Consider the following 23,473-nt stretch of genomic DNA (forward strand, 5'->3'; position numbering starts at 1 on the left):
GCTCCCCGGGGAGTAGGGGAGCTGAATAGTGACAATTGGTATGAAGGGTTTGTCCCTATATTGACCAAGGTCTTATATTTGGGGTTGCCCCCACATATGGGCTTTGCTTGCAGTATCTGCCGGAATAGATACTACACTTTGATCTTATTACCCGGGTCACAGAGGACCGGGAACTGTTGTGTTATCGAAGTCACGCTACCTGGTTTTGCATGTAGAACTCTCCATGTTTTTTTTTAAATTTTATTAAGCCGGAAAGGAGCGTGGTTGCTAAATATGAAGTTGAAAAAGTATCGGCTAGTAAAAGCATCTTGAAATAAAAATTATAAAATAAAGAGATAAACTGTTTTAGAACACGCTTTCAGATGCAAATAAAATAATTTTCTTTCCCCTTTTTTTCTAATTAATTTCTGGTTTAAAATCCCTAATCAGAGAACAAAACTTAAATAAATCTGAGCTCCATTCTCTGGTCCCCCTTCGTCAATCTTTTTCAAAAGAGACCCGACTAGCTGAAACCACCGTCAATAATTTCCCCCACTCCCTATCTGTGCCTAAATCAAAACGTAGATTCCATGAACAAAGCTTCTTTCTTAGAACTGCCCGCCTGTGGAACGCTGTTCCGCTTGCCTGTTTCCCTCCCGACTTCAACCTGGATGTCTTCAAGTCCAACACAAACAAATTCCTGATGAACCGCCCCCCTAAGTAATGACACCTTACCAATTCTCCAATACTATTACTATATTATCCCTTTGATTACTGTTCACACAATAACCCTTATCCCCGAGTGGCTAGTGGGCCTTGATAAGTGGTGAACTCGATGTAAAAAAATAAAAATATTTGTTTTCTAATGAGGGATTTTTAATCCGAAAATTATTCGAAAAAAAAAGAAAAGAAAATTATTTTATTCGCATCTAAAAACATGCTTTAAAACCGATTATCTGTTTATTCCATATTTTTAAATGTTTCAATATTTCAATCGTCGATTAAAACCAACGAATAGTGGTGAATACTTAAGTGATTCGTGTAATTAATGTCTTCGCAATTTGAAGGAGAGTCATATTGTTAGAGAATGGATAGAGAGAGAGAGAGGGGGAGAGAGAGATAGGGAGAGTGTGAATTATAGTGTAGACACGTTGACCGGAAGTCAAGATCAGCTGATTTGATTGCGTGTGAGTTATGTGATCAGGTTAGCTGAATCGAAGAGATTTGGTTGGGACTTGGAAGAGAGCGGACGGCTTCGCCCTTGTCTCCTCCCTTCGCTGGGGGAGGGGGAGGGGGGCGAACGCTGACGTGGTAGAAATAAGATCTAGGAAAAGTAACAACACAGGCCAAATTCACTTTCCAATCTTCTGCGTTCAAACTGGAAGGTGAATAAAAAACTATAGAACCAATTTCTTGTCTTGGAGTGAAATAAATCTTCGTCCCAAAAAACAGGTATCAAGTCTCCCTCCCAGACGAGAATTTCCAGATGGACCAACGAAATGGCAGAAGGTATGTTGAACATACATGACATGTCACACACATATTCACACTTAACAGCATATGAACATATGTAATAGAAAGACCACTAGATGATCACACACACAACGACATTAACTCTGATAAGATAATCAAACACTCAATCCTTTATAATACGACAACGCAACAATATAGGTGATGGTGGCTAAGTGTTCAACGACACTAATTTACAACCTGGGTGTTCTAAGTTCGAACCCAGTTCACTTCACAGAACATCTTCACTTAGGGATGTTCACAACCTTCACGTGGTTCCTTCCGTAAGTACTTACTGTCTTTCTATAAATAATTCTTACTAGAAAGATACCGGAGAAACAAATGCCATCACTCCTCATCCGATTTCTTTTAAACAACTTACATGGTTCGTGTAACTGAAACACGCTGCCGTTCTTGTTTCGAAGTAAAACCATAATTTAACAGATTTTGTTCGTCGCAATATGAAACTATATTGTAATGGTTTACCTTTTGAAAGGTAATAAATACCAACGAAGAAAACTTGATATTTGGAATTTGAGGAATTATTATCTCACACTATATATGACCTGGAAACCAATAAAAAGCATTCACTGTGCTTTGATTTTTTTTCAATATTTATATATAAAAATGTTTTTGCATTATAAAAAACTTTATTTACGATTGGTATGAACAAACTGAATGCGTTTCAAGCAAATGTTTACTCTCTCTCTCTCTCTCTCTCTCTCTCTCTCTCTATATATATATATATATATATATATATATATATATATATATATATATATATATGATTAGTTTTTTTTTGGGGGGGGGAAGAAATCCAACAGAGTGTTCAATTAAAAGGAAAAGCCGAAATATAAGAGCTAATTTATATTTTGTATTTTGTGTACAGAAAGTCATTAGATGAGACAAGTCATTGGTACCGTCGGTTTCAAGCCCAATAATAAACACCGTCTAAGATATCCATATAAAGCTTTCTTCAGCCAATACTCAAGCTTGATATGGATATCTTAAACGGTCCTAATCATCGGGCTTGAAACCGACGGTACCAATGGCTTGTCTCATCTAACAACTTTCTGTATACAAAATACAATATATATATATATATATATATATATATATATATATATATATACTTTAAATTTGTCTTTACATAAGCAGTAACGTGTTGCTACACAGTCATGAGCATGTTTCGGTCCACTAGTATTTAGTAACTACAAACCTCTTCAGGCAATAACGCTTATATTTAAAAGCGAAATCAAAGAATTTCGCTTTTAAATATAAGCGTTGTTGCATGAAGAGATCTCTACTTACTAAATACTAGTGGACCGAAACATGCTCATGACTGTGTAGCAACACGTTACTGCTTATGTAAAGACAAATTGAACGTGTAAACTGCTCTATTTCCATATTGAGCACTTTTGTATAAACCTCGTTATATTTCACTGTTGACCTTACCTCTGGAAAATACGAATCTCAAATTATATATATATATATATATATATATATATATATATATATATATATATATATATATATATATACATATATATATATATATATATATATTAGGATGATTTAGTATCTGTCTGAAGGGGAAACTAAATTATTTCTTAAATTAATAATTCTATTAGGTTGACGAGAAAGTTTTTGCGGATTTTAACTTTTCAATGCTGATGAACATATTTAGGTTCAAACAAAAATTTATTCATCGAAATAAATCACATCAGAATCAACACACTTTTACCAACGACAAAAAACATATCCATATGCTGGTAACGTAAAAATCTGGCGTTCTGGTGGCGATGAAGTTGCTGAAGGCGTTTTTGATATCGGTTAGAGTTTTTTAAACATTTCTCACACAGAAAGTTGTCGAGATGAGTGAAAAAGTAATAGTTGGTAGGTGAGACGTCTGGAGACTATCGCGGATGAGGGAGAGTTTCGTAGCCTAATTCGTTCAACATTTGCAGAGTCGGTTCAGCAACGTGCGATTAGACGTTGTTGTTGAGGAGAATCGGGCCTTTTCTCTTGACTAATACTGGGTGTTGTTGTTGAAGTTTCTGATGCATTTTATTCATTCGTTTGCAGTACCTCTTTATTGTGGTGGTTTAGCCTGCATTAAAAAACTGCAATTTACACAGACCAACAAAAAGTTGGTCTTGCTCCTTCTGGTGCAGCTCTGGCTTCTGGAAGTGTTGTGGAGCTGAACTAAGCGTCGCCGGTTGTCGTAAAAGAACCCACTTTTCATTGCAGCTCACAACCCGGTCGAGAAACGTGTCGTTCTTGTTCCGTAAAAATAGGGAAGATGACATTTCATAACGGCGTTTCTCTTGGTTATCGTGCAATTCCTGAGGCACCCATTCATCAAATTTTTTGTTTTTCTAATCTCTAAAGTGTTTGAAAATCGTCATATACGTTAGTCTAATTCAGAAGCATGTTTTCGAACATTTGTGCGTGGATTGGCTTCAACTAATGCTCTTAATTGATCGTTGTCATCATCTGATGGCCGACTATTTCGCTCATCAACTTCAAGACTATCGTCGTCGCCACAAAATTTATTAAACCATTATTGTGCTATGTTTGAAGTAGTGGTTTCTGAGCCAAACGCTTCATTAATATCGCGAGCTGTTTCTGAAGCTTTTCGGCCTAGCTTTAATTGAAATCATAATATTGTCGGATTTTGCTTGTTTTACATCTTGTAATTAAGATGCTGAAAAAGAAGACATAATGGTTTTAAAACGATTATCCTTTAAACGATTAAATAGAGCGAAAAACACTCTTTAAAATAATATATAAAGTAAAGGTATTATAACGAAAGATTATTTGAAAATACATCATTTTACATTAAAATTTTAAATTCAGCAAGAACCTTTTTTCTAAACTAATATATAAAATGCATATAATACGCGTGTATATATCTATCCATCTATCGATCTATAAAAGTGAGAATGTGAGTGTGATGACACTTCTTCACCTATATACTCATAAATATTTTATTTGTATACTTGGAATTTGGTATATAACGTATTCGGATATGTGGAAAATTTTTTAATCCGTTTTAATCCGAAAAGGGGCTGCTATGGGGTGAAAATTGAGAAATTGGTACTTGCGGGCCACTGGATGTTTATCTATTTGTCAACTGTATCACGAGGTTTTAAAACATTATTAAAAAGATCGTGGCAAGCTGGTGTAATAATTATCATACTAGACTCACTGTCTTTAGGTTTTGGTTTCGATCTCCACTAAATCTTATTTTTTACTTACAAGAAGTGAACTGTTTAGAAAAAAACTTAGTACTCGCATGCACATGTTTCAGTCTCTTTCCTGTTTTTTAATTAATTTTCTAAAAGAAATGTAACGCTAAGTCTAATACCGGGCAACGTCGGGTTCATCTTCTAGTATATATATATATATATATATATATATATAGTCATCCACATACAGTACTGTTTCGCTATTTCAGAGCTCATCAGTGCGGTTAGACAATTAACTACTTAAAGCCAAGATTGACACGTGGTCGCCTAAACGATAGTCGAAGCTTCTAACCGTTGCTCTATTTAGCTGTTGCCATGTAGGCAGCGAATTTACAATATTTTGACATTGTCCAAATACCTAAGCTCAATTTGTTTTCACAAAGAGCATTTATTCATACGCTAATTGTAATTTGCATATCACTATATATATATATATATATATATATATATATATATATATATATATATATATATATATATATATATATATATATATATATATATATATATATATACTGTTTTAACAAAAACCAAGACTTCAAGAAATGGGTTGATAGCAACAAAAAGTGTATTTCCTTGTTAGTTACAATTGTTTCAAACCATTTCGAAAAATTCAAACAATATGTCGTTTGAAAATTTTCACAAGAACAGCATTTCTTCAGACTTATTAAATAAAAAACACTTTAACAATGAAACATTAAGGAAAAGAAACATTTCATCTATGAGGAAAAGAAAACAAGTGGGAACACTTTACCTCTGTCGTATCCTTTGTAAAGTAAGTATTTTTTTTATATTAATGCTCAATTATGAAATATGATAATTTTGTAGCTTACTTTTTAAGTCATCTCTCCATTTTGGCTTAAATTTATTGGTGTATGAACAATTACTGAATTCGATTAACCCAGTATAATTTGGAATACTACAAATCTCTCTCTTTCTCTCTCTCTCTCTCTCTCTCTCTCTATATATATATATATATATATATAGAGAGAGAGAGAGAGAGAGACAGAGAGAGAGAGAGACAGAGAGAGATACAGAATGGTAAGGGGAGAGAAATGACGATTGGTTCTTTAATTTTCTGGTTGAGTTAAACTTAGCCGTATCTTCTGTGCCCACGCAGAATTTGCAGTTCTGGTTGAAGAAAAATGAAGTTTTCAGACACGCTGTCGATCGCTTGGCTGGTGCAGACACCTTCTAGAACATTGTACGAGTGTTTATAAAAGAACTAGATCGGACATTGAATTATTTTCGAAATATTTTTTTCTGACGTCAACATTCCAATTTTTACAACTACTCTGCTTTTAATTAGTGTTATTTTACATTTTATTTTCTCACCACGTGACAGTTTGATTTAACTTGCTTTATATACCCTGCGTTGCCAGATTGAAACATACTGCGAAGAGGTTAGTCACATTCTCTTTAAGATACAATAACGAATATCCTAACTTGTTATGATTTTTCTGAAAGTGGACCACGTATTGAATTTATGGAAGCATAAAATTCATCCATCTCCAACTACGAAAATAAAACGGGAAATATCTTTAAAAAAAGAAATAACTCTCATAGCGTAAGTACATGCAGTTTACCTCCGTTTTTAAACACAGATGATGTCGGTTAATAATTTGAAATAAATTCAATTAAATAAAATCAAATTCAAAATAAATACAATAGATCAGCTTTTAAAATATTTTTAAACAGAATATAATGAAAATAATTATTTTACTAATAACCATTATTAAGAAGGATCTATAAAATATATTTTATTTGATATAATATGTAAGTGAGGTTACTTTTGAAATGTAGATTTTCTTTTAATGAATAGTATATGTAGAAATTTCGCTTGAATGTACATGTGTAAACGTCCGTTTTCAGTATGAAAATTAATTTGTACATATTGATTAAATTGTGAATAAACATATAAGCGGGAATGTGTTATTATAATAATAATAATCATAATAATAATAATGATAATTATTATTATTATTATTATTATTATTATTATTATTATTATTATTATTATTATTATATTTATCATTATTATCTTTGAAGCTCCTGGTTTGAAGCCGGGATTAAGGGAAATCCCCTAGAAATGAATCCCATCCCTTTCCAGAGAGACGTTCATAAACGAATTCAGAATTATTATTATTATTATTATTATTATTATTATTATTATTATTATTATTATTATTATTATTATTATTATTATTATTGGCTTACATGAAGCTTTCACACAAGTCAACAAACAATCTGATTCGAGACCTGTGGTGTTCTCTGGAAGCTGAGTGGCAACAAGTCTCCCCAGACGTCCAGCTCTCTCCACCTCCTTTGATAGCATTTGCAAATAAATTTGCATCATCGCAATAGCCGCTTACCATTGATTTCTCGCTGGCAGTGGCCATTGGTTTATACTGGAATTTGAGTGGCACTAAGCCTCCCCAAGATCCCAATTCTCTTCGCACTTGTCCAGTGGAGGTCTGGCCAGTGCTCCCTCCTCGGTCTTTCCATTATTATTATTATTATTATTATTATTATTATTATTAATAATAATAATAATAATAATAATAATAATAATAATATAGATGTGTGTGGAAAATGGTAATATGCGTATGAAAAAAAAAAACAACAACCATTATGAAAGTATTTTCTTTGGTTTTATTTACATAAGCATGATATTACTGATTGCAACAAGAGATCCCAAAGAGAAGTAATGATCAGATAAACACATTAGTATAAAAAAAAGGTGAAATTATCCTCTTAGAAAAGAACATTATTTTTACTATAAAACGAATAAAAGAAATCTGCTTCTTTTTTATTTTAACCAAGCAGTAATAACCGAAAAAGACAAAAGAAAAATATCCAATGAGATTGTATAATTTTTACCGATTGTTTCATGATGCGTGATGTTTTCTTTCTTACCGCGAGTTTGTCATTCTGTTTGCGGGTCTGTTTGGAACAGTGTTGACGCACGTATGCAAATGCATACGAGATGCGAAATGACGTCACCATAAGAAAAAAGACTGTAAAAATGAACGTGCGCTGAGACAGACGACGACGTTACAGAGCACGTTCGAGAGCACTTTCAAAACAATATTCGATAGGTCAGAGAGAAAGAGGCGATCACGTTATAGACATGGGTGACGTCACAGTCGTAATAAGAAGTCACGCGTGGCGAGAGAATGAGGAAATAAATGTCGTTGTTACAAAAAATAGTCGAATTATTACTTGTCCTCTGGGCAGGAGCTGCCTTGACAGAGTTCAAACCGACTTCGTAATCTAGTTGGTGATGCCCTTTTTTTTCTTTCCTGCAACCCCTTTCCCACAGAAGTGGCGTTGCAAGCCTATCTCGGTTCCATCCTTATATTCAGGGTAAGTGTTCGACTGAACTCCAATCTATGGCCCCTTTTGCCAATCGTAAAAAAAAAACACTGGTGTAGCTGAAATCTCTATCGATAATTTCCCCCACTTTCTGTCGGTACCTAAACCTAAACGTGTATTCCATGAACAAAGCGTCTTTCCTTGAACTACCAGCCCGAGAACTCTGTTCCGTTGATCTGCTTTCCAGCTGACTACAATATTGTCGTTTCCAAGTCCAACGTAAACAAGTTCTTATTGCACCGTACTTGTAAATAATCAAATTATACCAAATTTTCTTTCACAAAAGATTACTATGATATTGTCCGAATGAGTACATTACACATATTAACCTTCATCCCCGAGTGGCCTCCGGACCTTGATATGTGGTAACGTCTTTGTAAAAAAAAAAAACAACTGTTCCTTGAGACATGCTCTGCCAAAACGTGTTGGGTCCTCTTTGTAAACGTGTCTATTACGTCACACGTCGGCTGTGCTTAGGATGCTGCACTTCATTTTCTTGTTCTCTTTCGGTGGAGGAGAAATCCTTCACGACTGAGACAATTTTTATTTTTGTACCTTTTCTCCACGTTAAAAAACGACCCTGGTGTCTAACTCTGTCCCGTGGGGAGGCATAGTAAATAGGTACATCAAACGCTTTGTTTTAAATATGATTTTATTTCGCTTTAAGAAATTATAATTTCATTAGTCTGTGATGCTTCTGCTTTAGATGGCGAGTAAAAAGTTTATTTACTTTTCGCTTCCCTTATTTTGTCATTTATTCCTTGCATTTAATGGGCGATGTTCCGCCTTTAATAAGTTCCCAGACATATTTTGTACACGCATTTAAAATATTCATACACTCTTGAAAATCCAGTATGTGTTTTCTATACATGTATGCGATGACTGACCAATTTTACTGATTTCAGGTTCAAATGTACAGCTATAGCAGGAATTGGAATACACCCTACTAAAGCCTGATTTTCACAGCTGGTGAATTTCCAAAATGCAATCTAGCCGCAAAGACACTATTTAAAAGAAGAATATGCAATGAAATTATTTTTTTTTAATCTTGAAAAAATGCTACAAAAACGTAGGAAGTACTTCAGACAGCTTTTAGACCATCTTGCATGAACCGAGCGTCAGTTTTTGAGTGGCATAAACGATTCAAAGAAGACAGAGAGTCTGTGAGGGATGATGAGAGGTGTGACGGTAGTAATAAAGTCAGAACATCAGAGTTGATTAGCCAAATAAAGAATTTCATGAATAAGCAGCGCTGTGTGTCTATAGAGACAATAACTACACAGTTTGATCTCAGTGTGAGAACTGTGCACAAAATTATTCGTGAGGAACTGATGATGCGAGGATTTGCGCGAAGTTTGTCCCAGGGTGTTCGGAAAGATCAGAAAGAAAGACGTTCCCGTGGGCATAAAAACAGTTCCTTACCCTTTCTATAGTCATTGCGGCGCTCACATAAGAGGACTTTCATGTGGCTTTCCATAAGTTGTTGGAACGATACAACAAGTTCAGTGCAGGTAGAGGAGAATCTTTCGAAGAGGACTAGAGTTTCGTGTAAGTACTATCAATAAAAGTGATTATCCGAAAAGGCTGGAAACGGATTGAGTTTACCTTGTACCTAATGGGTCACTATTGAGCTTGAGTTAAATTGTTTAAATGCTGAAATTGTGAGTTAGAAAATTCAGGTAAATAAAAGATAATTTTGAAAAAGATAAAACGTTGCCTACTTCGACTTGGCCTTTTGGCCAAGATCAAAGTGTAGTATCTGTTCCGGCAGATGCTGCACTTGGGATAATTTGTACCAGTCAATGGAGGGGAAACCCTCTATACTGGGACAATTATTATTTTTGGTAACCAGAGTGACCCCTTTTAGGGGAGCTGGTTTTTACCTCACATTAAAAACGGCCTTGTGCCTAATTTACTCAGTGGGGGAGCAAATAAATACCATCTGTTCTTCAGATGCTGCAAGCTATGACTAGCTAGGACTAGCTATGACTAGCAGAGACCAGATGTGGGGGCAACCCCACATGCCTGACCTTTAACCAGCTCCCATTTCCCACCTCTCGGGAGCTGGTCCCCTTTTCCCCTTCCCCCTCCCTTCACTCCTCACATTAAAAATTGGCCTTGTGCCTAATTTGCTCGGTGGGGGAGCAAATAAATACCATCTGTTCTTCAGATGCTGCACTTCCATTTCTTGTTCTCTTTCGGGGGAGGATCAGTCCTTCACGACTGAGAGAAATTTTTTTATTTTTTGTACCTATTCTCCACGTTAAAAAACGACCCTGGTGTCTAACTCTGTCCTGTGGGGAGGCATAGTAAATAGGTACTTTCAATCTCTCTCTCTCTCTCTCTCTCTCTCTCTCTCTCTCTTTCTCTCTCTCACACACACACACACACATATATATATACACACACACACACACAGTTGTTTTCTATTCCCAATTGCGGGTTAAATAGTATGACAATCTATGATACTATTAACTTTTATTTATAATGCACCCTGCTAAGGTTTTTATACAATTCTTTATTTTATTATCTTCTTATGTTAATAGATATATTATATATATATATATATATATATATATATATATATATATATATATAATGTATATATCTATATATATATAGATATAGATATATATATATAGAGAGAGAGGGGGAGGGAGAGAGAAAGAGAGAGAGAGAGAGAAAAATAGAAGCGGCAGTTAAATCAAGGTATACAAAAAAGTTCTTGCGGTTTACCTTTTAAATTCAGATGAACATTTTAAACAAACATTTATTTACCAATTAAGCATCATCAGAATCTACACACTTTTGCTAATGCAAAACAAGTGTATGTGTGCCAGTAAGGTAAAAATCTTGCGTTCTGGTGGCGATGCCGTGTCTGAAGGCGTTTTTCATATCGCTTGGTTTTTAAATCATTTCTCAGGCACAAAGTTATCAAGATGAGTGAAAAATGAGTAATCAGTAGGTGGGACCTCTAGAGATTATGGCGAATGAGGCATAGTTTTGTAGCCCGATTCGTTCAATTACTACAGGGCTGGTTTAAAACTTGCAGTCGGGTATTACTGTAGAGGAGAATTGAGCCTTTTCTGTTGCCAAGTGTTATCGAAGAGTCTGATGCATTACATCAATTTGTTGACAGTACTTTTCCGCCATAATATTTTTGTCAGTATTCAAAAACTGTAATAGATGAGACCAGTCGCAGATTACCAACGAGTCAGCATGACCTTCTTTCGGTACAATTCTGGCTTCGAAAACTGCCTTGCAGCTCCGTCGGCGTCTAACCATTGAGCTGAGCTTGACCGGTTGTCGTAAACAACCCACTTTTCATCCCAAGTTATAACTCGGTCGAGAAACAGGTCATTGTTTTTACGTAAAAGAAGGGAAGATGACACTTCATAACGGCGTTTCTTTTGGTTGTCGTTCAATTCGTAAGACACCCATTCATCGAGTCTTTTTTGTCTTTTCAATCTCTCTGAAGTTGTTGGAAATCGCAGTATTCATTATGTCTAATTCACAAGCAAGTTCTTGAACAGTTTTGCGTGGATTAGCTTCGACTAAGGCTCTTAATTAATCGATGCCAACATCCGATCTCTAAGCCCATCATCTTCAAGACTATCGTAGCCGCCACGAAATTTCTTAAACCACCATTGTGCTGAGCATCTAGTAGTTGTTCCTAGGCAAAGGCTTCGTTGATATCACGAGCTTGTTTCAGTAGCTTTTCGTACTATTTTGTATTGTACTTAGAAAATTGTGTGAATTTGATTTTTTTTTTCTGTCTTGTATTCAAAATTTAAAAACTATTGTAATTTAAACGATTTGATAGAGCGAAAAATAATATATAAAGTAAAGGTATCATAACGAAAAATATTTTTGGAAAATACATCATTTGAAATCTAAATTTAAAATTCCGCAAGAACTTTCTTCTTAACTACCGTAAATCGGAGAAATTGTTAATGCTTTACTCATTATTTAGTTCGAAAAACAAATAGTGTTGAGCGTTACGTAAGGAGAAAATAGCCGCGAATTGACACCTAAATAGTTGAAGTTTCGATAATGACTTAAAATGAAAATAAAAAAATACTGTTAAACCCTCATCTAATGCATGTGCCGATAACATTTATTGGGGGGGGGTTCTAACAGTGTTTTGTTTTATTTTCATTTTTAAGTTATTATCGAAATTTCAAAAACTTAGGTGTCTAGTCGTGGCCATTTTTCTTGCTCTCATCCAATGCTGTGGATTTTTTTTTTTCAGAACAAATACACGTTTTAAAATAATTAAAACTCCAAAAAACCGTTTTCTCAACAAGTAGAAGAGTAAAGTGAGGTTGCAAAGCAAATGAAATAAAATAGATTTTAGTTATCCTCTTTTTGTGCATTCTTCCTCTCTTAATCTCTCTGTCTGTCTCTCTCTCTCTCTCTCTCTCTCTCTCTCTCTCTCTCTCTCTTAATCTGTCTGTCTGTCTCTCTTACTCTCTTAATCTTTCTGTCTGTTTGTCTGCCTGCCTCTCTCTTTTACTCTGTCTGTCTTTCTCTCTCTCTTAATCTGTTTGTCTATCTGTCTCTCTCTCTTAACCTGTCTGTCTGTTGTCTGTCTCTCTCTCTCTCACTCTCTCTCTCTCTCTCTCTCATGCCGCTATTTTCTATCGTATCTTTCATCTCCAGCTATGATTGTAATAGTATAAGTATCTCTGGTGACGTTCACTTTTATTTATAATAGTCTCTTTCCATCTTTGTGTCCGTTCATTTGTTAATAAACAGAGAGAGAGAGAGAGTTACGGAAGCAACGGTTATAGATATCGTATCAATAATAGAAATAAAACAAGATACATTGAAAGAGAGCAAAAAGGGACACAAAATGTAATTTGCAGCTATTTCAAACAATTAAAATAACAGTTTTTTTTGTTTGTTTGTTTTTTGTAAGCATAACCCAATCAAACGGGGGACATTTTAGCATATACACTGTGCAAAATACATTTTAATATTTACAGCGTTAAACGTGTAGATTAAATAGACGCATCTTTAAACTCTTTGTCCTTGTATAATTTTTCAATTAAAATTATTCCAAATCAATGTTACTTTAAAGTGGAATAATTGTTCCCCGCGAAGATAAAATGAAACGTCCGGGGATTTTCATTCCTGCTGGATGAACATCAAACCAATTATTTTCGATTTGATAGCAACGACAATCAAACCCAATTCTTAAACGGATGATGAGGCGATCAAATATCCACACTAATTTCTTGCAATTCCACAAATTATATCCATTGAATATCGAAACGTACCAGTATTCACACGCGACGGTGTGTGAAAGTAATGCTCAAACCTGAATTTTATAATCAAGCGAAGAACGAGAAATCCCATTTAGAAATTAACGTTTAGAATTAAGATGACAAGACACGATATGACGTTATGGGAGGAAGTACGTAGCGTACCCGTGAGCAAGTTTTTCCTCTCTGATAATCTGAAGTCTATGTGTTCATTCGTTTATTTTTTTTACATTCTTCACCGACGGAAGTCAGAAAGAGAATATATGGTGTATTTGGATCAAAATACGGTTAAAGGAAAGCCAAATCTCGGAGCGGTTAATGGGGTTAATAGCTATTCTTTTTAATCACTTCTATTATTACAATTACCAAGAAAAGTGAAACGGACAATTCATAGTTACCTCATCTATCTCTAAAAGAAGACGTCTTTAATTACTTCCATGTCAATGAAAAAGATCTTTATAAAGGGTTGCTGAAGCTCGCAGTTAGAAATGACGTCATGAAAAGAAATACGTGGCAGTTTATCTCTCGAAGAATTTTACGCTGATGTTCCTGTTCGTGGATTTCATGGCCTGCTCCACTCGGTGGAGGTTGAGAAAAGTATATTTGGTTTATGTAGATGCAATTGGATCAAACTATGCTAAAAAGTCGAATCCCAGAACAGTTAATGGAATGTAAAATGGTTCCTCTTTCGGGTAATTTGACGTCGATAGATTAATTCCTGGATTTCTCATTTCGTCCACAATGCGCTTTTTCTATGCGTACTTGTTGCAAATTACGCTAAAAGGGATAATAGATATCTATATTGTATTTCTTGTATATGTGTCCGTTCAATTTATAATCAGGAACAACTGTACCGATCTGGTTGAAATTCTGTATATTTATTTGTTATACGCAGCGTACATCGTATTATGGCATCCATTCGATTAATAGTAAGATATCAATATTGATAAGGCACCACAATACCACATTTACGTTAGAACTTTCTTAGAAACTACTGAGTTGATTTAGCTGAAATTCTGTACGTACATTTATTGCCGCGAAGGAGGTATTATGGCATACGTTCGATGCTAATATAAAGATTAAGAAAGATTTATTAGGATTAGTTTCTAATGCAAAAATTAACACAAATTTTGCAAATTCACTTATCACTTTTGTATAAAGAACTCGGTCTAGATCAACGGCATATAACTTTTGTACATTTTTAATGGGCCAAGAAATCTTCTAGATTAGATATATTTAATTCCATATCTGTTTGCCTGTCTGCTTATTTCAGGTTTTAGCTTTAGGCAGTTTTTAATGAGTTCACTGATACATATATACACAGAAAAGAGAACCGCCACCAGCAACTACAGGCCAATAACATGCTTACTTACCATGTGAGAAATACTAACAGCACAACTAACAGAACAAATTTACCGCTCTTTTAATAAGTGTGAACTATTTCCAAAAGGAACAGAAACGATGCGATAAAGGAGAGGGGGCAACATATAATCTATTATATATTGACCAAAAAAATCCTAAAGGATTTAAAATGTAGAAAAAGAACATAGCCATGGCATGGATCAACTACAAAAAAGCGTATTACAGGATCCCTCAAGCATGGATAAAAAAATGCCTGAAAATGTATGAAATACCAAACAAGATTATCAATTTTATTGAAATGCAATAAAAAAAACGTGGAGATTTGAAGTGACAGCTGATAAACAATACATAACTGAAATTAAAATACGAATTAAAAGAAGAGGGATATTCCAAGGGAATTCTGTATCACCACATCTGTTCATCATAGACATGATGCCCCTTAACAATATACCAAGAAAGTGCCAAGTCGGATACAAATTCACTAACGCAGATGATAACATTTACCACTGAATGTAAATCGATGGACTAAAACTGTTTGCAAAAAAAAAAAAAAAAAAAAGGATCTAAAGACGCTAAAAAGCACAATGAGAATCTTCACCCAGGATAACTGAATGGAATTCGGTATGGAAAATTGTATCCTGCTTGTTTTGAGAAGAGTAAATCTGAAAGAAACGGAAGGCATGGAACTCCCACACTTAGTGTAGATGAAGGCACTAGGTAAGCATGGCACCTGCAGATATTTGGGAGTTGTGAAAGCAGACACCATCAAAGAAACAGAACTGAAAGAAAAAATTGGAAATGAACACCTCAGAAAGAACAAACCACTCCTAGAAACTAAACACTATAGTAGAAAGGTATAGTAGAAAGGTATAATAAAAGGTATGCGCACATGAGCAGTGTCACTAGTAAGATGCTTTGAAGCGTTTATAGATTGGACCAAGGAAGAACTGACGCATCTCGACCAGAAGACCAGGAAACTCATGACCATGCGCAATGCACTACACCCAAAGGCTAATGCCGATCGACTCTAAGTGAGTAGGAAATGCAGAGGAAGAGGATCCGTTTATACAGAAAACTTTGTGAATGGCACGAAAATGAATTAGAAAACAATACATAATGCAGAACATTGAAAGGATAATTATCGCAACAAGAGGCACTGAAAAATAGTCAAAATAGAAAACGGAGAAAAAAAAACAGTGGGAAAAATAGTTACGTGGAGGAGTCATAAGGATGACAAAACATGAGACTAACAATTACACTTAAACAAGCTTATAAAAATAAAACCTAAACAGAGAAACTGAATCACTTATAACAGCCGCACAAAATAATGCGATTAGAACCAACCACACCAAAGCAAAGATCAACAAAACACAAGATTTTTTTTTTTTTTACACAGTGATCACCACTTATCAAGGCCCGGAAGCTGCTCAGGGATAAGGGTTATTGCAAGTACATTACGTTAGTGTGGAGATTTGATGAAGTGTTTAATTAGGGGGGCGGTTCATTAGGAATTTGTTAACATTGGACTTGAAGACATCCAAGTTGTAGTCCGGAGGGAAGCAGGCAGACGGAACAGAGTTCCACAGGCGTGCAGTTCTAAGAAAGAAGCTTTGTTCATGGAATCCGCGTTTTGATTTAGCACAGATATAGAGTGGGGGAAATTTTTCACATTGGATTCAGCTAGACGGGTGTTTTTCGTGAAAGATTGGCGAGGGGGGACCAGGGATTGGAGTTCAGATGAGCACCTGCCATGGAAATAACGATAAAACAAGGATAGGCTCGCAACGTCTCTTCTGTGAGATATATAGTATATTGTTAAAGGGCATCATGGATATGATGAACAGAAGTGGTGATACGGAATCTCTTTAGAATAGCAAATGCTAACTCTCTGGACAAAGAGAAGAAAATGAGAATAAGCAAATTCAGCAGACTTGCATAAAAAGAATCTAAAGAAAAGACACGATCAAGTTGGGAAGACAGTAAACTGGGAATTATACAAACAACTGCATCTTGAATCCCCAGACAAATCATAAAAGCACAACCCAGCAGCAATACTTGAAAATCATAAAATTCTTAGAGACATGGTTGTATAAATAGATAAACCCATCCAAGCAAGAAAACCAGATATTGTAATAATTAATAATAATGCAAAGTAAATTACGCTGTCCTAACAGATCACTGGGTGAATTATCAAGGGAACAGAGAAACGAAGCGAATACACAGAACTGATGGGAATGACGGATGAATGTCAAAATAACGCCACTAATTGTAGGAGCACTAGGAACAATACCGAAAAACTTTGAGAAAAGAATGGGAGAAATTGGAATCAGGTAAATAGCTGAGAAAATATAACGGATAACAATAATAAAGATTGTAGAAATATTAAGGAATACCCTTGAATGTGAGGACTAACTGAACATATATAAAAGTAAAACACAAAGAAATGTTACATGGAATAATCAGATGCTAAACGGTATAACTGTAAAATAAGTGACAGCATCCAGTGATATAAGACGATGAGAATCAAGGAGGTTGAGAAATCCGAGGGGAGAAAACACTAACCAAACATCCACTGGGTGAGTGTAATGAGGACAGGCGCCATTGAAAGGCTTATTGCCACCCGAATTCCAGTGAAGAGTAATAGTTGCTACCAATAAGAATTCAGTGGTAAATGGCTGTTGCAATGATACAAAAACATTTGCAAATGTTATCGAAACCTGTGAAAAGTATTGGAAATCTGAGGAGACTTGTTGTCACTGAGACTCCAGGGAAACTCACAGTTTGTTCTCAAAGAGAACCCTTTGCTGTTAGCCAGTGTGAAAACTTCTCGTGAGTGAATAATAAAAATAATAGATGTCGCTGTGGAACTATATATATATATATATATATATATATATATATATATATATATATATATATATATATATTTCAGAGGAAACATAATTTAATTTAAATACCAAAAAAAAAAAAACAAGAAATGGGCAGGTGAAATTAAAATTTTCCCTAAGGCCTTATCGTCTGACCCTCTAAGAGGAAACGTCAGAATGATAGATTAAAAACTAAGAAAACGAATGAGGGAAGAGGGGAATTTTGGTTACAGTTGGAAGAACAGTGGAAAAAAAAAAAAAAAAATCTCACTGTTCAGGTGGTTTTAAATCAATGAATATCTCCAACTGATGTCTAAGAATCTTTTGTCTACACAGGCTAGGTCGAGAGTTGTTAATAACTAACGCCTCAATGATATATAATGATAGATTAAAAACTAAGAAAACGAATGAGGGAAGAGGGGAATTTTGGTTACAGTTGGAAGCACAGTGGAAAAAAAAAAAAAAAAATCTCACTGTTCAGGTGGTTTTAAATCAATGAATATCTCCAACTGATGTCTAAGAATCTTTTGTCTACACAGGCTAGGTCGAGAGTTGTTAATAACTAACGCCTCAATGATATTGAGATGATAGTTCGACCTAGCACTGTATAAAACAGAAAACCACCCATCGGAATATTGATCGGCACACCTATTTATACTCAACAGGTGATCGCCAATGGCAGACTCATGAGCCTGGGAGTGCCCGGATGCTCTCGAAACCTGGTGTAGTCGAATATCCCGAGGGATATGTTGGGATATTCTCATTTCTAATCTTTGGGACGTTTTGCCAACGTAGTCAGCTCCACACTGACAAACGAATTTATAAACAACAGAGTTCTTTTGAATGGTTGGCAAAACATCTTTACGAAAAGAAGAGAAAAAGGTTCGAGTTGTGTAAACTACTCTAAGCATAGTAGCTGGAAAACATCGTTGAGTAGCAGAAGAAATCCTTTTAACAATATGAAGGCCATCAGGACCCAACCATGGTAATTTTAGATAAATGGGACAACGTGATGGACCAATATGTTTACCGCTATTAAATGTAGTAATTTTACGTTCAATAGTAGATTTTATTATATTAATGGGATATCCATTATTAAGAAAAATAGTTGTAATTTCACCAAGTTCCGTATCAAGACGGTTTGGTGAACAAATCATAAGTGCACGATGCGTAAGAGCGCTAATGAGGTTTATTTTTCTAGACTGAGGGGCAAAAGAAAACCAATTAAGATAGAGCCCTGTAAATGTAGGTTTTCTATAAACAGAGGTCTCAAACGTAGTACCAACTTTAGAAACACGAACGTCGAGGAATGGGAGAGAGCTACAGTCTTCAACCTCCATAGTAAATTGTAAAGATGGATGCAGGTTGCAAAGAAGACGAAGAAACTGTTTAGCTTCGCTCCGAGAGGGAAAGCATGCAAAAGTATCATCAACGTAGCGTGTGTAGAATGCTGGCTTAATAATTTTGGAAAATAATTCGTTTTCCAAAAATCCAACGAAAATGTTGGCTAACGAAGGACCAAGAGGGCTACCCATTGATATCCCATCAATTTGACGGTACATAATGTTGTTAAAACTAAAGGAGACTGATTTAGTAGCAAGTTTCATTAGTTCAACAAAAATTCGTTCAGGAAATTGTGGAGATTTTAAGGGGCCACGGTATAGATAGTCAGCACAAATACCAATGGTTTCATCCAAAGGTATATTAGTATAAAGACTATTAATGCCAAAGGAAGCCAAGAACTCGGTATTTTTAGATAAAGGTAATTTTTGTATCTGAGATACGAATTGAAAAGAATCAGAGATACAATGGACTGAATAAAAAGAAAGCACAGGTTTAAGAAGATCAACCAGCCATTTACCAAGTTCGTGTTGTGCAGAACCCAGCATAGATAAAATGGGTCGCAAAGGAATGTTGGGTTTATGGACCTTAGGTAAACCGTACATTCTAGGCCTTTGAGAGCCAATGGGTCGGATTCTATCATAAATCTCTTTAGAAATAAATCCGCTTTTATGAAGTTGAAGAAATCTTTTCTGGATTTTTATTTCCATACGAAAAGTATCATCATGGCTTAAATCACCCAAACGAAGAAATTTACTTTTATCGTCCAAGATTTGTAACATTTTGGAGATATAATCCGTTTTGTTAAGTATAACAACGCCCGATCCTTTATCCGGGCGAGAAAGATAAATGTCGGGATTAGACCTAATTAATTTTGCCGCTTCAAAATGATTTTTCTGCCAAACAAAATCACTAGATTTAGTATTTATGGCAGAAAACCTCCGACCTAATTCGCCCAACTGAATTTTAACACTAGTTAATTCATCAGTAGAGATAGGCGAATGGTGTTTTAATTGAGTATATAATAATTCAATTTCACTAAATACTGAGATTTTATCAACAGAAGGGGGAGGAATGCAAAATTGTAAGCCAGCAGATAAAACAAATTCTTCTGTAGTGGACAAAACATGAAAAGAATAATTAAATATATGTTTATCCAAATTTGTTATAATCCCAAACTTCTTAGTAATTAAATTTTTTAAATATTTATCATAAGAAGAAGTACATTTAATACGGGTAAAATTATCGCCGATGGATAAAAACCTAGAAAAACGGAGTTTATCAAAGAAAGATAGTTCTTTCCAAACCATGGCCCAAAGAAAAAGGTGTTTACTACGTAACGAATTATATGTATCAGAATTAAACAGGATTTCATCTTGTAGGAAAACACGTTGAACTGCCAATGTATTTCTACATTTAATTTTAGAAATACGATGGCAGATATAACCGGGAGCAACATGATTTAGGCGGCAAGATTTAAGAAATTCCATCCTACACTTCAAAACGATTAACTTATTTTTAATACGTATAACCTTGTTTAACGTTTTGATAAATTGTGAGTTGTACCGACCTCGAAAATATGTAAGTAAATTTTTGGTACAGCAGAATGGAAGGAGAAATTTCAGAGGAAACATAATTTAATTTAAATACCAAAAAAAAACAAGAAATGGGCAGGTGAAATTAAAATTTTCCCTAAGGCCTTATCGTCTGACCCTCTAAGAGGAAACGTCAGAATGATAGATTAAAAACTAAGAAAACGAATGAGGGAAGAGGGGAATTTTGGTTACAGTTGGAAGAACAGTGGAAAAAAAAAAAAAAAAAAATCTCACTGTTCAGGTGGTTTTAAATCAATGAATATCTCCAACTGATGTCTAAGAATCTTTTGTCTACACAGGCTAGGTCGAGAGTTGTTAATAACTAACGCCTCAATGATATTGAGATGATAGTTCGACCTAGCACTGTATAAAACAGAAAACCACCCATCGGAATATTGATCGGCACACCTATTTATACTCAACAGGTGATCGCCAATGGCAGACTCATGAGCCTGGGAGTGCCCGGATGCTCTCGAAACCTGGTGTAGTCGAATATCCCGAGGGATATGTTGGGATATTCTCATTTCTAATCTTTGGGACGTTTTGCCAACGTAGTCAGCTCCACACTGACAAACGAATTTATAAACAACAGAGTTCTTTTGAATGGTTGGCAAAACATCTTTACGAAAAGAAGAGAAAAAGGTTCGAGTTGTGTAAACTACTCTAACCATAGTAGCTTTCTTCTGCTACTCAACGATTTTTTCCAGATACAAAAATTACCTTTATCTAAAAATACCGAGTTCTTGGCTTCCTTTGACATTAATAGTCTTTATACTAATATACCTTTGGATGAAACCATTGGTATTTGTGCTGACTATCTATACCGTGGCCCCTTAAAATCTCCACAATTTCCTGAACGAATTTTTGTTGAACTAATGGAACTTGCTACTAAATCAGTCTCCTTTAGTTTTAACAACATTATGTACCGTCAAATTGATGGGATATCAATGGGTAGCCCTCTTGGTCCTTCGTTAGCCAACATTTTCGTTGGATTTTTGGAAAACGAATTATTTTCCAAAATTATTAAGCCAGCATTCTACACACGCTACGTTGATGATACTTTTGCATGCTTTCCCTCTCGGAGCGAAGCTAAACAGTTTCTTCGTCTTCTTTGCAACCTGCATCCATCTTTACAATTTACTATGGAGGTTGAAGACTGTAGCTCTCTCCCATTCCTCGACGTTCGTGTTTCTAAAGTTGGTACTACGTTTGAGACCTCTGTTTATAGAAAACCTACATTTACAGGGCTCTATCTTAATTGGTTTTCTTTTGCCCCTCAGTCTAGAAAAATAAACCTCATTAGCGCTCTTACGCATCGTGCACTTATGATTTGTTCACCAAACCGTCTTGATACGGAACTTGGTGAAATTACAACTATTTTTCTTAATAATGGATATCCCATTAATATAATAAAATCTACTATTGAACGTAAAATTACTACATTTAATAGCGGTAAACATATTGGTCCATCACGTTGTCCCATTTATCTAAAATTACCATGGTTGGGTCCTGATGGCCTTCATATTGTTAAAAGGATTTCTTCTGCTACTCAACGATGTTTTCCAGCTACTATGCTTAGAGTAGTTTACACAACTCGAACCTTTTTCTCTTCTTTTCGTAAAGATGTTTTGCCAACCATTCAAAAGAACTCTGTTGTTTATAAATTCGTTTGTCAGTGTGGAGCTGACTACGTTGGCAAAACGTCCCAAAGATTAGAAATGAGAATATCCCAACATATCCCTCGGGATATTCGACTACACCAGGTTTCGAGAGCATACGGGCACTCCCAGGCTCATGAGTCTGCCATTGGCGATCACCTGTTGAGTATAAATAGGTGTGCCGATCAATATTCCGATGGGTGGTTTTCTGTTTTACACAGTGCTAGGTCGAACTATCATCTCAATATCATTGAGGCGTTAGTTATTAACAACTCTCGACCTAGCCTGTGTAGACAAAAGATTCTTAGACATCAGTTGGAGATATTCATTGATTTAAAACCACCTGAACAGTGAGATTTTTTTTTTTTTTTTTCCACTGTTCTTCCAACTTTAACCAAAATTCCCCTCTTCCCTCATTCGTTTTCTTAGTTTTTAATCTATCATTCTGACGTTTCCTCTTAGAGGGTCAGACGATAAGGCCTTAGGGAAAATTTTAATTTCACCTGCCCATTTCTTGTTTTTTTTTGGTATTTAAATTAAATTATGTTTCCTCTGAAATTTCTCCTTCCATTCTGCTGTACCAAAAATTTACTTACATATATATATATATATATATATATATATATATATATATATATATATATGATATATATATATATATATATATATATATATATATATATATATATATATATATATACAGGGTGACCCCAAAAAAACAGAGGACATTCAATTGTTTTTCTGGCCATTTTACAGGCAACGGAGAAAAAAAAAGGCCAAAGACCCTTGTGTTTTGATGACACTAAGAAACGGGGGCTAATTAGAGTTGGGACCCGCTTTTTGGGGGTCTCCCTGTATATATTACTATAGCAATTTTTAATACTTGAAGACACTAGTGTGTTTCATCCTTTCGGAAATCATCAGTGCAGGGAGTAACGATTAAAGCCGGTCGGAAGATTCGAACCCGGCTTCGAAGCCATCTCTTGCTCCATTAATCAAAATAATGTAATGAGTTCATATGGAAATAATTAGAAGAGAGAAAGAAGAAAATTCCTCTTTCAAAGAATTGGAAGTATTGCGGGGGAAAAATACGTGAGTACATATGAAAAGGCGCAAGTATTATATATATATATATATATATATATATATATATATATATATATATGTATATATAAGCATGAACACTAAGATAAAAAAGGTTAACAACAACAGCTGTAGTAGTAGTAGTAGTAGTAGTAGTAATAATGATAATCACGACGGCACCGACAT

This window comes from Euprymna scolopes, chromosome 16 (assembly GCF_053919585.1).
Source record: "Euprymna scolopes isolate OS-2025 chromosome 16, ASM5391958v1, whole genome shotgun sequence".
Taxonomy (NCBI): domain Eukaryota; kingdom Metazoa; phylum Mollusca; class Cephalopoda; order Sepiida; family Sepiolidae; genus Euprymna; species Euprymna scolopes.